Consider the following 17,609-nt stretch of genomic DNA (forward strand, 5'->3'; position numbering starts at 1 on the left):
TTTATAATGTATTAATAAAGTAATATTAATACATTCTATAGCACAGGACCCGATACACAACATTTTCTCCAGAATAGGCATGCTAGGGTTCATGTGGTTAAATAAGTGAAAGAAAGAGATTGAATGATGTTTTTTTTCCCCTTTGTATGACATGTTCTATTCAAAATAGGTTAGACGATTTTTTTCATTCTTTGTATCTATGGTTGGTGTCATTGAAGGCTGATAACTGGGACTAAGCTACTACTTGGGAAGGGCTATCATGTTGAAATGTTATCTAGGGATATAGACCTTTTCAAAATACCAAACTAGAATTTGCCACCTTGAGTGTCCCTGATTAGTGAAAATTCTGGCCTGGGCCCATGGACTATCACAACGCGTTGCTATCTAAAAAGGTGTGAGATTGTAGATCAGCTATTTTCACAAGAAAGTATGTCATACATAAAAAACAACTACTCTCAAAAGCAATTCATGGTATTGTTTAAAAATTGCACATGTCTGAATTAACAGGGTCATGTTTTGTATAATGCAATTTAAATGTAAACTGTGACGAGTGGGGTTTGAACCTTGGACCTTTGGCACATGAGACTAACACTGTATTGATCAAGCTATTCAATCCACAGCCTTGGTCAGTGAGAAGGGAGAATCCAACAAAACAAAACAAAACAAAAGAGGGAATGAAGTACATCATACATTGAAAACAACTACTCTCAATAAGCGTTTCATTTAACAATTGCATGTTTATTCATTGATACAGTCATGTTGTGTGCAATGCAATTGAGTTGAGGTCTGCATGAGGTGAGATTTGAACCGGCGACCCTGTGGTATCAAGGCAGATGATTAAGCCATTGGGCCAACAGACCCGAACTGATGAAAAGGGAGTTCACACACATGACACACTTTCACGCAAATTGCTCAGAAATGCTGGATTTAAATGTTTTTCAAACTGCTCAAAATTGCAGACAATCTAAGGGCGGAGCTTACTGGTTAACAATTGCACATGCATTCATTGATACAGTCATGTTGTGTGCAATGCAATTATAATGAATTCTACCTGAGGTGGGATTCGAACCAGCAACCCTGTGCTTTCAAGGCAGATGATTAAGCGATCAAGCTATTGGGCCAACAGACCTGAACTAGTGAAAAGGGAGTTCACACACATGACACACTTTCATGCAAATTGCTCAGAAATCCTGGATTTAAATGTTTTTCAAACTGCTCAAAATTGCAGACAATCTAAGGGCAGAGCTCACTGGTCAAAGTGATACATGTGTTCCTCATGAGTCAAGGCACATGTGTAAGCAGGTTTAACGGCTGTCGGCCAAACGAGGCATGACGTTTGCCTGTTTAAAGTTTGCATTTTCAAAAAATTGCTATAGCGCCCCCCTTTGACCTATTGGAGTAAGATTGGTTTCAGTGATACTTGGAAGGACCCTCTACAATATTGCAAAGTGTCAAACAAATGTGAGTCTGCATGTATGTGTTAGGGGCAGATGAATAATTGTCATAAAACTGCAATTTTCATTGGCTTATAAAAGCTTAACGTTTTCACTTATGGAAAATCCGCTTGCTCACGTCTGTCGGCATTGGTCCAAAGTTCATGTGTATACAGTTTCGTACAGATTGCTCAATCTGTACGAAGGAAGAGTCTTTTTTACTGCTTTTCATAGAATTCGAAATGGTGGGAGATCTAAAGGTCAGAGGTCAAAAGTCAAACAGTGAAAGTTGTTAGGCATGAGGAGACGCATGTGTGTATCGAAGTTTCATGGCTGTAGGTCGAACAGGGCATGAGCTGTACCTGTTCAAAGTTGGCATTTTCAATTGAGTGCTACAGCGCCACCCTTTGGCCAATGGTTGTGAGTTTCGGGTTTTCGCCGTTTGGCATAGCCCTCTACCATATTGCCGAATTTCATAAGAAGTGACCAGGCGGTTAGGCCAGAACTGGCAAAACCGGCGGAAGAATAATAATAATAATAATGAAAGTGTAGAGATGTAATAGGGTTCGAAGCCTGATAGGCTCTCGAAACCTAATTACAGTGTCATAATATATATTTATAGTTTATTTGTATTAAATATAACACACTACTGCACTGGTTTAAGAATAATACACACTTTAAATCTACATGACACTTGCTATTGAAATGGAACAGACAAACCAAAGCAAACACACAAACTACCACATGTAAACACAGCCATCATGTAGCTGTACCAACACACCAGCTAACTGATGCATGGTGAACATGATGGTTTCAGCTCACAACTCTTTCACAGATCCAGTTTTTAGTAACAGAACACGGTCTGTCATCCCATCCTTTATCAGGAAAGTTAGGATGAGACCCATCATAATACTCAACACAGTGTTGATTTCCTCCATTGTTATCAGGCTGACGAGGCTCCCAGTACCTGGAGAAGGAACGTTACATTCATTACAATACCTTTACAAGGATGATCATTGTATTTTATTTTGTTTTGTTATCATGACCTCACTCAAATGATATTCTAGATATTAGATGCAAATTGGCTGGATAGTGGAGTAGACAACAGAAATAATGCCTTAATGACAATGTTGTGGGTTTGTTTTATAATAACATTTAATTTAGACCAATTTATATAAAGTGAAAATGACTCTTACGTTGGTGTGGTCAGTGTTGTTCCATCCAACCACTTAAAAACACCCTCTTCCTCTCTGTCAGTCAAACCCAGCCACAATCTCTTGTTGAAACTGGCAACAAAGTCCTGGATAGAAAAGCTGGTGGTTACTGATGTACAATAGATTTGTGTCTCCACTAAGAAGCATTGTACAAGAAGCATATGTCCCCCATTAGTGTGGTTTCTTAATAGGCTTTTATTTATTTATTAGTATAATAGAGTCGATTAAAGTAGAGTATAGCCTATATGCTACCAAAAAAAGTTTGGCACACTACTACTCCTCCCACATTTTTCATAGTACACACACATATGAGTCATAATATGTCAAATCAACTAGGTTTTGTTGAGAATCCTGTGCTTGTATTTTGCTAAGTGATGACAATTATACTTTAATTTATATTGATTAATTTATCATTATTTATTACATTTTACAATGTGTGCCTCCGGGGAAATGTGACAGTTTCCATTCAGGTATGTTTTTCTCAGAAACCGTAAAGGTTACAGTTACCACATTTAGAGAGGTTCAGTCCAGTGGCATAATGCAGAACAAAGGAACACATGGACCTCATCGAGGCACTATAACAGCGCACTTTACGTTTTTTGCAAATAACTCTTGATCCTCGTGGGATCAAAATGAAGCCACGGCCATTTCCGTATAACTAGATTTTCGACCATTTGTAACTTTATTCAAAACATGATTATATGGTTCCCGATGGCTGCAACCACACTTGCAATTTCTTGAAATTGTTTTATTTCTATTTCGACCATGCTCCATACATATACTGTATATTGACATTGTACATGTACCCTCCTATCAAAATGTAACAGGGAGACCTGCCTCCATTCAGGCCTCTGGGTCCACACCCCAATTACACATGTGTGGGTAATCGCTGATTAACCCCTCCCCTATAAAGCCTAGTGCTCATGCACTCATTCTGCCTTGGCTCTCTGACTCTGTAGGTAGGCACTGGCTTGTCTGAGCAAGGTAGGCAATGGAGTGTTGTTTTGCTTTTAAACTGTTTACTGTTGTTTTGTATTTATTAATGGTATTAATGTTCCTCAGGCGCCCTCCTCTCTGCCTCACTGTTGAGCGCAGAGCAAAGGCCAAGAGGTGGTTTCTAGGCCAAGTAGGGCCCAAACCTCATTTAATCTGAGGTACGTTGTGTAAAGTTGCCTTTGTATTGATTGTGCCCTCCTACAGTATGGTGGTTATAACATTATTCTGTACTTATAGGCCCCTGTATTCTCCCGCCAGTATAGTGCTGCTTTGGTGCCACTGTATGCTGCCATGCCCCTGCCCTAGACACAGACCTTGACTGTTGAGGTATTTAATGCTCGGTATTTTGATTTGGAAGTATGTTGATTTATAATTATAATGCCTGGTGGGGGCTAACTGTTGTCTTTTGTTTTATAGGCGCTCCTTAGCTCCATTGCTGCCTTTGCCCCTTTTTCTTAGTTATTTCTTTATCGTATTTTACTTTTGCATCGATCACCAACTGCCACTGATTATGCCACTGTATATATATATATATGAGTATCTAATTGCCCTTTCTGTACCCCATTAGTTGGAGGCAACCAGTCGCACTGTGGGGGAGACCTTCTACTGTCCACTGCATGCGTATGTGTGGTTTTGTGTGCACCTAACCCACCTAGTATTGTGTGAAAGTGTGTTTTTTTGTGTTTGAAGTGTTTGAAGTGTCACTGTACTAACTCCTCCGCCTCTCCTTCCCCCCCTTACAGTCTGACTGTGTCTCTCACTGATTTTATAGTGCTTTTGATCCGTTTAACCTTTTATTTGTGATTTCAATTGTGATTTACCTGTTTAATTAAAGTACTGTAAAAGTATGATAACATTATGGTGGCATTTATAATAAATATCATTGATTACCTTGAGAAGCACGTCTCTGCTCCAGTCAATTACAAACGAACCTGTGTTGTACCTGTGTTAGTTACTTTAGCACTTTAATTGATTCTTTGGGCGAAACTCCCAAAGTGGCGTAGTCGAAGTTACATGATCTGTGATATTTGTGCCATGGTTACATTTGGCGATAGTCGGCAGGACTTGTAAAGCAAAGACGTGTTAAGTTTTTGAGCAGTTGGTTGATCTTTGCTTTTACATTTTTCATTGTTTCCCATATAATTAAGTTTGGAATATTCACTGTGATCTTGATAGTATTTTGAAAAGGGGCAAAGCAGTTGGATTGGCAGCTGAAGGGTCCATCGGACGACGGAACCCAACAATCAAGACTGTTAATTGCCTTCTCTTCTAACCTCTTGGACACTTGTAGGGATGGAGGAGGAATTGCAGGAACTAAGGGACATGGTTGTACAGCTTAGGGCTGACAATGAACGTCTCACACGAGAGCGTACGGAGGTACCGGCCTCAACTCCTGCATCTTCAGGTTCCACTAACGCTGCTTCTAGGTCTTCTACTTCCTCCAGCATGGCTCCAGAGCGTCTTCTTTATGTGCCTAGAGAAAGAAAGTGCCCCACGTTCCGTGGTAATATTGGTATAGGAGTAATGGATTGGGTTGAAGAAGTCCAAGCTAGTATGCGGGCCAGACACCTAGCCCCAATTGACCAAGCCTATTTTATTTATGACCACCTAGACGGAGAGGCTAAAGATGAAATCAAATATAGGCCTAAAGAGGAGAGGGAGGATCCTGAAAGGGTCTTAACTATCCTGCAGGAATTATATGCCTGTTCTCAATCCTATGTTTCATTGCAAGAGCTATTTTTTTCTAGGAAGCAGCTGGAAGGCGAGTCTTTGCAGGAATATTCTCATGCCTTGTTCAGCCTGATGGAAAGGGTCGTAAGGGGTGCCCCTAATGGTGTTCCTAATTCCGCCATCTTGTTAAGAGATCAGTTTGTAGAGCAGGTTCATGACCCAACTTTACGTAGGACATTGAAGCAGGCGGTCCGTGCCAATCCCAATGCCACACTGCTGAGTGTTAGGAGCGAGGCCCTCAGGTGGGAGCAGGAGGGAAGACCAGCTGAAGGTAGGCCTCGGAGTTACTCAGTTCCTTCCCTTTGTGCCATTCAAACTTCTAGGGTGCCCCAAGGTATAGGAAACACCTCCAGTCACCACAGTGAATTGGCTGAGTTGAAAGAGTTATTTAAGAAGCAACAGCAACAACTGAATGAGATTACTGAGGCACTTTCAGTATTGCAAAACCCCCCTAGGCGACCTCAACCTGCCCACAATGGCCCAATAATTTGTAGGCGTTGTCAGCAGCCTGGTCATTTTGCCACTGTGTGCGATAACGAAAGAGTAGTTTCCCAGGTTCCAAACCATCCCATGCGTCGGGCAGCCTCCAACAGCCAGCAGGGGGAAAACTGACGCCCTCTGTGCTGCCGAGCTACAGTTCAGAGGGGGCAATCAACGGCTCAAGCCATCAGGGTCAAGTGAGTACTGAGACCGTCTCACAATTAGTAGGGGAATGCCCACATGTCGTGGTACAGATGGGGGGGGGTAGACGTAAAATGCCTTGTAGATACTGGGTCAATGGTGTCAACTGTTACCGAAACATTCTTTTGCCAAAACCTCAGAGGAACTCTTAATGCTTGTCAGTGGTTACAGCTTACGGCCGCTAATGGTCTCGATATCCCGTACATTGGGTATGTAGTGCTGGATGTTCAGGTGTTGGGTAGAGCAATATCCAAACGAGGCATTCTGATTGTGAAAGACCAGCCCAATTCTCTACCTACCACAAACGTGCCTGGTATCTTGGGTATGAATATCCTTCGTGAATGCTACCATGAGTTATTTGTAGAGTATGGCCCTGCCCTTTTTACCCTCTCTCAGGTGACACAGGCCCCAGAGGTTTTGCAACAAGCTCTCCAATATTGCCATCAAGTCCAGGAGCAGCCAGCAGAACGCAGCAGTGGGACAGTCAAGGTTAGGGGCAGGCATCCAGTTCATATTTTGGGGGGTACTGTTAAGTTGGTGGCTACCACTTGTGCTCAGCAATTGTTCAGCGCACAGACCACTGCACTTTTTGAGCCTCTTATGGAAATTGATTCTCTCCCAGCCGGCCTCCTAGTTTCACCTGCAATGGTTAAAGTAATTAGAGGTACAGCTTACATCCCTGTGGTGAATGTAGGAGCCACTAGCATCAAACTCCCCCGTCGTTGCCCCATAGGCAAGTTGAGCCAGGCCCAGATTGTAAGTTTACCTGCAGGTGTCAAGGAGGTCCGTCGGGAGTCAGATGGGGCAACGGTGGTAGCCACTATGAACTCTCAGACAAGCCAGGTAAGCCATGTACGAAGCCTTCTTGACTCAATGGATTTAAGTGCTGTTCCAGAGTCAGAACAGCCTAAAATCAGATCTCACCTACAGCAATATGAATCTGTGTTTTCAACCCATGAGGGTGATTTGGGCTGCACTAATCTAATATCCCATGACATCCCTCTCTTAGATGAAGTGCCTGTGCGGCAGAGATATAGGCACATACCTCCCGCTGACTACGATGCAGTTAAAGCACATATCAATCAGCTGTTGCAAGCCCAGGTTATCCGAGAGAGTTGCAGCCCATATGCCTCGCCGATAGTCATCGTCAAGAAGAAGGATGGAAGCATTCGTATGTGCGTAGACTATCGGCAGCTCAACACCAAGACGCGGCGAGACGCTTTCCCTCTTCCTCGGATTGAGGAGTCCTTGGACGCCCTATCGGGGGCAAGATGGTTCTCCACCATGGATTTGGCAAGTGGCTACAACCAGGTACCAATGTCGGAGAAGGACAAACTGAAGACTGCTTTCTGTACTCCCTTTGGACTCTTCGAGTTTAATCGAATGCCATTCGGTCTGTGCAATGCACCAAGCACCTTTCAAAGGTTGATGGAGCGAATATTCGGTGCTCAACACTTCCAGACATTGTTGCTGTATTTGGATGACGTGGTAGTGTTTTCATCCTCTATAGACGAACACCTGCAACGCCTGGATGCCGTTCTGTCCCGCCTACGAGAGGAAGGCCTGAAAGCCAAACTGGAGAAATGCTGCTTCTTCCGCACGGAGGTGAAGTATCTGGGTCATATCATTTCCAAAGACGGAGTCGCTACTGATCCTGAAAAGCTCTCCGCAGTCTCACGGTGGGCCCACCCTAAGGATGTGTCAGAGTTAAGATCCTTCTTGGGTTTTGCGTCCTACTACAGGCGTTATGTGGAGGGTTTCTCCAAGCTCGCTGCCCCCTTGCATCGCTTGGTCAATGAGCTCTCTGGCCCACAGACTAAGAGGGGAGCCAGGAGGCCGATAGGGGACAACTGGACCACTGACTGTGAAGAAAGTTTCAACAACGTCAAGGCACGGTTGGTTAACGCACCTGTATTGGCATATGCTGATTTCTCCCTCCCTTTCATCCTGGAGATAGATGCCAGTCATAGTGGCCTGGGAGCAGTGCTTTCACAGGAGCAAGGGGGTAAGGTGAGGCCAGTAGCCTATGCTAGTAGAGCTTTGAATCATTCAGAACGGAACATGTCCAATTATAGCTCCATGAAACTTGAATTCCTGACACTAAAATGGGCAATGACAGAGAAATTTAGAGAATACCTGCTGGGACACAAATGCATAGTGTGGACTGACAACAACCCCCTCAGCCACCTTAATAGTGCCAAATTGGGGGCGGTCGAGCAACGATGGGCTGCTGAGTTATCAGCTTTTGATTTTACCATCAAGTATCGCTCTGGTCGCACTAATGTTAATGCCGACTCTCTCTCCAGGCAGTATCGGCCCCCCAGCGGGTCCCTTGTTTTGGAGGCAGTCCTACCTGGAACGTCCATCCCTGAACTCCTGAGACAGACGGCAGCAGAGCGGCCACGGCAGGTAGCCCAAATGAGCATGTCTGCTTTCCCTTCCCACTCCACCAACCACTTGCTTAAGCTGCAGAGAGAGGACCCATCGATTGGCATCTTCTATCAGTATTGGCGCCGCAATCGAGGCCCGGATCGTGCAGAGCGGCAAGTACTGTCAAAACCCGTGTTGGAGCTTCTGCGCCAGTGGGACCGAATGACCGAAGTGGGTGGGCTCTTGCACCGTCGCATTCGCAGGCCTGATGGAGAGGAAGGAGTGCATCAACTGCTCCTGCCAGAGTCCTTGAGAAAGGACATCTTGCACCAGCTGCATCAGGGACATGGCCATCAAGGAGTTGAGAGGACGACAGAGCTCGTAAGGGAAAGGTGCTACTGGCCAGGGATGTACGAAGATGTCAAGAAGTGGTGCCAGAACTGTGAGCGGTGTGCCTTGTCCAAGCCCACCCTGCCCCCTATTAAGACATCTATGGGTCATTTGCTGGCCGGTAGGCCAAACCAAATCCTTGCAATTGATTTCACCCTTTTAGAGCGCTCCCAAGATGGGAGGGAGCATGTGTTAATAATGACAGATGTCTTCTCCAAGTTCACCCAGGCCATCCCAACCAGGGACCAGCGAGCTTCGACAGTAGCAGGTGTCCTGGTACAGGAGTGGTTCTATAAGTTTGGGATCCCAGCTCGAATCCACTCTGACCAGGGAAGGAACTTTGAGAGCTCTTTGATACAGCAGCTTTGTAACCTTTATGGCATCCAAAAGACCCATACCACTCCATACCACCCTCAAGGCAATGGCCAGTGTGAACGCTTCAATCGCACTCTACACGGCCTCCTGCGAGTTCTCCCACCAGCCAAGAAACGGGACTGGCCACATTATCTACCCCAGGTTGTCTTTTCATATAATACGACCCCTCATCAATCCACAGGTGAGACGCCTTATCTCTTAATGTTTGGTCAGGAACCTCAACTGCCTGTGGATTTCCTCCTGGGTAGGATCACCGCTCCAACCGAAGGGTCCATCGGTGATTGGCTGAGAGAACATCAACAACGCCTCCAGACTGCCTTCGATGGGGCCAGAGACCGGCTACAGGCAGCAGCCCATCGCAGAAAGGAGCGACATGATGAACGACTGGTGCCTAATGCACTTGCGGAGGGGGAACAGGTCTATCTTCGGGACCACAGTGTTCGAGGTAGAACGAAGATTCAAGATTTGTGGGGCCCAACTGTGTACAGAGTTATAAAGGCACCTGCAGAGGGTGGCGCTGTGTATTCCATCACACCCCTCGCCGCCCCAGGTCCAACCAAGCATGTCCACCGTACACAGCTTAAACCAGTACCTCCAAACTTCTGTGTCCCACATAGGGGGAGTCCTACCAGACACACCGCCCCGATGGACAGTAGTATAGAGGAAGATGCTGGTGGTGAATGGTGGACCACGACTCAGCCCCTGCCCCCAGGTGAGGTAGCACATCCACCCACACCTAGCCAATCTCATGTTCTTCCATTGTCATCAACCCCAGGAGACGTCAGACCGGCTACACCACCCATGGAGGAGGCTTCCTCAGTAATCGCTAATGCAGTTGCCTGCCCACCGGAGATGTCACTTCGCCGGACCACTCGGGAGACAGCCGGGAGGCACGCAAACATCCACCACCTCCCACTGCCTGTGAGGGATAGGGTAGATGGGGCTGCAACCTCTCGGATTCCTGGGACAAGCAACATGACAGCTGCAGTTTATAGGCCATGGAAATAGTGGTTGAATTTCATTTTTTTTTTCTATCGTCGGGGCGCCGATACAAATAGGAGGGGTAGGTTGTAACAGGGAGACCTGCCTCCATTCAGGCCTCTGGGTCCACACCCCAATTACACATGTGTGGGTAATCGCTGATTAACCCCTCCCCTATAAAGCCTAGTGCTCATGCACTCATTCTGCCTTGGCTCTCTGACTCTGTAGGTAGGCACTGGCTTGTCTGAGCAAGGTAGGCAATGGAGTGTTGTTTTGCTTTTAAACTGTTTACTGTTGTTTTGTATTTATTAATGGTATTAATGTTCCTCAGGCGCCCTCCTCTCTGCCTCACTGTTGAGCGCAGAGCAAAGGCCAAGAGGTGGTTTCTAGGCCAAGTAGGGCCCAAACCTCATTTAATCTGAGGTACGTTGTGTAAAGTTGCCTTTGTATTGATTGTGCCCTCCTACAGTATGGTGGTTATAACATTATTCTGTACTTATAGGCCCCTGTATTCTCCCGCCAGTATAGTGCTGCTTTGGTGCCACTGTATGCTGCCATGCCCCTGCCCTAGACACAGACCTTGACTGTTGAGGTATTTAATGCTCGGTATTTTGATTTGGAAGTATGTTGATTTATAATTATAATGCCTGGTGGGGGCTAACTGTTGTCTTTTGTTTTATAGGCGCTCCTTACCTCCATTGCTGCCTTTGCCCCTTTTTCTTAGTTATTTCTTTATTGTATTTTACTTTTGCATCGATCACCAACTGCCACTGATTATGCCACTGTATATATATATATATATGAGTATCTAATTGCCCTTTCTGTACCCCATTAGTTGGAGGCAACCAGTCGCACTGTGGGGGAGACCTTCTACTGTCCACTGCATGCGTATGTGTGGTTTTGTGTGCACCTAACCCACCTAGTATTGTGTGTAAGTGTGTTTTTTTAGTGTTTGAAGTGTTTGAAGTGTCACTGTACTAACTCCTCCGCCTCTCCTTCCCCCCCTTACAGTCTGACTGTGTCTCTCACTGATTTTATAGTGCTTTTGATCCGTTTAACCTTTTATTTGTGATTTCAATTGTGATTTACCTGTTTAATTAAAGTACTGTAAAAGTATGATAACATTATGGTGGCATTTATAATAAATATCATTGATTACCTTGAGAAGCACGTCTCTGCTCCAGTCAATTACAAACGAACCTGTGTTGTACCTGTGTTAGTTACTTTAGCACTTTAATTGATTCTTTGGGCGAAACTCCCAAAGTGGCGTAGTCGAAGTTACATGATCTGTGATATTTGTGCCATGGTTACATAAAGGTTGAGAGCTTGTACAAAAACTACGGATAATGTCACCCACTCTTTTAAACCTGTAATAATGTGATATGACAATAACGTTTAAGTTGAAAGTGGTATGGGTTACAACCAAGGGGCCAGCCTGAGATTTTTACATTGACGCCAATACGGAAGAGACAGTTCATATGAATGGCCTGTAGTTTTGCTGTTTTACCCCTGCTGCTGTCAGAAATAATTAATTTTAACGCAAGCGGATGGGTTTTTGACAAACTTTAGACTAGATTTTCTTACCTCAATAAAAATGGTCATAAATACAATATGTTTCCAGTCGTTTAAAGTCTTCTTTAAATCATCATGATATGTGTTTTGGTAAACTATGGTCCCATTTATTTTAAAATTGACGATAAAGTAGGTTATGCTCTGGGGGGGAAGGGGGGGGTGATTTGATTGACAAGCTACACAGCCAATAGCATTCATTCCCCGCCCCCGCTTTTGATTGACAAGCTACCCAACCAATAATGGTCTGGTGTCATTATACAGGATATGACGCGATATTGAAAGATGGTGGTTTGCACACAGCGGAACAATCATTTTATGCAGTCTATGGTTACAACATGCACGTGCACGCACGCATACACACGCGCACGCACGCACGCACGCTCGCGCGCGCGCACACACACACACACACACACACACACACACACACACACACACACACACACACACACACACACACACACACACACACACAAAATACCTCTTTTTCTTTGCTGTTGATGACAATCAGGTCTGATTGTCTGTCTCTACACCACTGTCTGCTCTGGTCCCAGGTTTTCTCCTCAGTAGAGATGTAATAACAACCTCTGTCAAATTTCTGCCATCCAGGTGATTCTAATGACAAAATGATTAAGTCAGCCAATGTTGTTGTTTTGTTCACTTTTGAATAGAAAAATGAACATGCTATAACAATGAATAAAACAGTGATATCTCACTGACCACAGAGTTTCTTGAGGCAATCTGTGTCTTCAGTCACGTTGTTATACCAGGTCTGTAGCTGGTCACAACTGGTCTTCAGTTGGTTAAAACGACTCTGTAATTGGTCTCTGTCTCCAGTCAGGTTGTTGTTCATGGCCAGTAATTGCTTGTAACTAGTCACAAGTTGTTCTCTCTCCACCATGTGGGACCGATCTGTATGGAAACAATATAAGTCAGTTGCTAGCATTTAAGTGCGGATTCAGACTGCTCCGATTGAATCGAACCGTTCCCGAGTACGAATGGCCTCTCCCAGCTGGGCCAGTATTCACATTGGCCAAGATTCTTCCGCACTCGAGACCATTCAATTTAACAGTAATGGTAAATATGTGCCTCATGGGGGCGCTGTTGACTATGGGGCTTTGAGAGCTAGAGAATGTCATTCACAGAAGAAGAGTCACTTGTCAGAGTTAAGAGTGAATAATAACGTTTTACTGTGTTCCTGACATTGTCTTGAGTTATAATAATAACATAACAACAATACACAACCAAAGCAGTGTGTGCGTTGATCTTTGAAACCTCGAAATGTAACGTCGTCTCTGTTAATATGATATTGGCGTCATGGACGCATCCTTGGTATCTTAGCAGTGACGTCACAGACTAATCCTTAGTATCCTTATATACGCGTTCCCTACACATGTGTTTTTTCACGGCTCGCGCTACTCAAACACTAGCGGGATTATTATTTCTTGTCAACATTCAAGTAGAACTATGAGAAGGTATAACCCAGCTAAAATAATGTCTCATTATAAAAATATATAAATGATATATGATTAGCAGTCCACTTCCTCCTGTTGGTACGGATGGATTCACATTGCATCGTTCCGTACCCAAATAAGCATGATCCGGATCCGAGACTACCTCGGGTACGGTACGGTGATCCGTTTCGGGGAACGATACGCAACGTTCACACTATCACAACATCAGCCAAGTGGTCCAGGGTGCGCACCCGGGACCATAGTGCCCTCAGTGTCATGCTAACAGATCTATCAGTCATAATAAGTAAATACTAGCTACTGTATCTTACAAAATGTATTTACAAATCACTTGGTCACTCGTGGCTCAGTGGTTAACATTGTTGCCTCACAGTCAGAAGGTGCTGCATTCAAACCAGGTATTTCTGTGTACAGTTTGTATGTTCTACCAGTGTTCACCTGCCTTTCTTTACACACCAAAACACATGCATCATATCATGTTATGGACAAACTCCTGTCAGTGCTCTTGAGCAAGGCACTGGCCTTAGAGCTGGAGCTGGCCCCTGTGTTCTACTCTGTCACGGGCCACGGCTGTCCACTGCTCCCAGTAGTTAGGTTGGGTCAAATGTAGAGGATTCATGTACTAACATACGATAAATAACCTAACCTATTTGATCCTTTTGATTAGGGTGGGTCAGATGTTCTGTATGTTACATGTGACATATAGTGTTTTATTTCATGATCAATAATATCAATCAATTAATAATGTTAAATACATTTGTTTGTGTACCCAATAAAATCACTCAAAATGTGTTATATTCTAATCCAGCATGCTTGTATATGGCAACTGTACGTGCTTATGATTTCAAGACATTGTTGTGTTAGTTAGACTACGTTACACAACTTCACTGCCCCACACTCGCCTGGTGAGTCCTGAGAGTTAAATTCTGTTATCATTGACATTTCACAGCTAAGGTGACTAAACCTTTTTTCACTGACGAAAACTAAATAAAAACTAAATAAAAAACTAAGCTATGATGACTACATATATGACTAAATATACTAAATATATACATATATATTTATATATTAATAAAAATAGTGGAGAAGAGATCCAGTAGAAGTCAAGCCATTTTATATTTGCGCTCGGGTGTTGCGCTCTGAAAATAGCAGATCTACAAGCACACACGCGCTGTGAGCTTGTAGATCTGCTATTTTCAGCATGCAACCACGTGTAAAGTCAGGCATTACGACGCCATCAAGGCACCATAATTTCTTGTCGACAAAATCAACTGTATAGTCGACTAAAATAGTTTGACATTTAGTCGACTAAAACTACACTAAAATTAAAACATTTCAGATGACTAAAATATGACTAAACTAAATGATTTTTCCCCCCCCAAAAGACTATGACAATGACAAAATGCTGTCAAAACTAAGTTAACAGTCAATTGTAAAAGTGAAAAGTAATGTCACGTAGGATGAGTTGTACACAGACACACATACATGGTTAAATACATGATCTCTTGGAAGAGATAATATAACTACCAATGCTGCTACAACTATACTGGTTAAAGAAATACTTCACCCTTTTTTCTTTTGTCGCATTCCCGAGCCAATAATTCAATATTTGCGGTGTCCACTGCAGTAGGAGACCAATGCAAAATGATATAAAAGAATAATATAAACTCCCAAACAATTACACTATAGTGTGATCACTGCAGGCCTGCTGCTGATCCGAAAGAGACAAAGAGTACAAAGAGAAAGTTTTAAATATGGTTTTGCTCTAGTTAAGATTGATCGCTTATTAACTTCAATTAGTCAAATATTGGATTATTGGCTCAGGAATGCGACAAAAACAAAAACAAAAAATCTAGTAATTGATAGGAATAAAGGTCATTTCTTGTGTGAAGTATTCCTTTAATACTACAGCTATTACTACAACTATATAATATACTAGAATATTGAAGAAGAAAAAGTTTGGATCATCATAGATGAAAATATGTTTTATTAGACTTGACTTACAGAGATAGAGTGGGACAGCAATGATGAGGAGAGCTAGAACAGCACAAAGCAATCCAACACCGACTCCAACCCGCTTGTACCGTCTTATGTCTGGAGGACACACACACACACACACACGCGCGCGCGCGCGCACGCACGCACGCACGCACGCACGCACGCACGCACGCACGCACGCACACACACACACACACACACACACACACACACACACACACACACACACACACACACACACACACACACACACAGTGAGAAAAGGAGTGGAAATCTCCGAACTTCTTGTTTAAAAAAATCCTTATTTAGTATTAGTTTTAGTCTCTTACCAGACTGCAGTATCCTCTGTAGATCTTTTTCCTGAAAGAAACTGGCGTTAACGTGGTCATTCATTACATCATCTTGGTTTTGGAGCTCAAAATGGTCATAATGTCCATCAGCCATTTCAACCTTTATGATTTAAATTCTTTCTTGCAGGTATTTCATACGGTCCACCTCTTCATAACACACTGAACCAAAGAGAAGGGTGGTCTTTCTTTTATCCATGTGCCTCTTCCCCTTTTATTTTGATTTGTCCCGCCCTCACATTTCATCACATTACAGCTCTGTGTTGCAACAAACATGAATAACGATACATTTGTGTATCTTTTTGTGAAATAATGACACGGCAGAGAGTGACAGCAGTGGTGTAGTGATATACTCAGATTTTCAAGGTGGCCCATAAAGGAACGGCACCCTGCGTGCAAAAAATATCAGAAAAAAACTAGAAAAAGTGCTCCTCGGAGCAAAGGTTTCCGCCAGGTCAGGTAGGTTATTGTGGGCCAGCAATGTTCAGAATTCGCCAATCAGGATGGAATATGAAGAATCCGACGAAACCATCTTGATCACTTGACTATAGAGATAATGTGTACCGATTTGCATGATGTTTGGACAACATTTGTAGGAGTAATATAAAAAAGAAAATTGTTGCAAAAATTGGCCTCCTGATGGCGCTATAATAGGGAAATGTTAAAAGGGTGGCATTTGTTCCTCAACATAGTGCGAATGTAGGTGCAAAGTCTCACTGTAATCGGAGGCTGCGTTCATGATTTGCAGCATTTTGTTCAAAACGGGCCACTCCTGCAAACGTTAGATGTGAATTTTAGCCAATCAGGATGGAATATGAAAAATCTAGTCTGGGAGGGTTAGCGTCGGAGCTTGGACAGCAGGGGCGCGGCCACTGCGTTGTGATTCAAATCAACAGCCAATGAAGAAAAGGGGGCGGGATCCACATGCAGTGGGTGATGCATCTAAATAGGATCGACGGGAAGCAATTTCCCCTTGAGAAATTTCGGCCGCCATTGTTGTGTACTGCTGTTTGCCTCTCGTCGGACTTTTTAGACGAGTTGCACAGCTCTCAGACCGGTAAGAGGCGTGTCCGCTCAGATTCAGAGCGTGACGTACATCCCGCCCACAAATACCAGGGCTGTGGCCCAGAAGTTCCTCGCCAGAGCTGGCGAAAACTTCTGGGAACTCAGATTATGAAAAATCAAACAGATCCGTCTTGATCACATGACTATAGAGATCATGTGTACCGATTTGCGTGAAATTTGGATAAAATCTGAAGGCTTGATATATCAAAAAAATGTTTTACATAAGTCGGCCTGCTGGTGGCGCTATAAAAGGCAAATGTGAAAAATTCAGGGCAAAGGGTTTTCCTTGGCCTCTAGAGAGTGTGCACACAAAATGAAAAATATCAAGTGGCATTTCTTCCTTGGCCCAATGGGAATGTGCGTGAGAAATTTCATGGAAATTGCATGCTGTGTCCATGATTTGAGGCATTTTGTTTTGTGAGTCAATTTTAGGATGGAATATGGAAAATCTGATGTTTCGTTTAATGACTACAGAGATACTGTGTATCGATTTGCAGGATTTTTGGACAAAATCTGTAGGAGTACTGTCAAAACATGTGTTTTGCACAAATCGGCCTCCTGGTAGCACTATAAAAGCCCCATGTGAAAAAATTGGGGCAGAGGTTCTGCTCTGGCATCCAGGTAGTGAGTGTGCACAGTTTTGCTGCGATCAAGCCAACTGTGCCAGAGATTAGCTGTCCACAGACGGAGGGGGCGACGGACACACAAACACACACAGACGCACACACACACGGACAGGGGGTAAAACATACTCTAGTCATGCCTTTCGGCCTGGTGGAGACAGTTATATGCACTGGGGCATGCATTCCCAACTTTCATTGTTCCCGACTTTGTATTTTTCCTGATTAGACCGGTGTGTCCCCATCTAGTTTATCTAAAAATGGAGGGAAGCATGTAAAGGGAAAACAGTATGCTATCATGCTGTTTTGTGGCCTTTCTGGACATAAAATTTCCTTGCAGAGTATGAAAATGTTCTTATTTTTGTGG

The 17,609-nt window shown here is 43.8% G+C and overlaps 1 long non-coding RNA gene across 1 annotated transcript; it reads right to left on the minus strand.

Annotated features, from left to right (window-relative positions):
* Nucleotides 1-2,250: 2,250 nt before the first annotated feature.
* Nucleotides 2,251-12,330, minus strand: LOC311034786. Its single transcript, XR_014599632.1, has 3 exons — nt 12,222-12,330; nt 2,630-2,733; nt 2,251-2,400 (listed from the first exon to the last, which is right to left on the minus strand). It is a non-coding gene; the product is annotated as an uncharacterized lncRNA (long non-coding RNA).
* Between the last annotated feature and the right edge of the window lie 5,279 nt (nt 12,331-17,609).

This window comes from Gymnoscopelus microlampas (assembly GCF_963454915.1).
Source record: "Gymnoscopelus microlampas genome assembly, chromosome: 19".
NCBI classification, from domain to species: domain Eukaryota; kingdom Metazoa; phylum Chordata; class Actinopteri; order Myctophiformes; family Myctophidae; genus Gymnoscopelus; species Gymnoscopelus microlampas.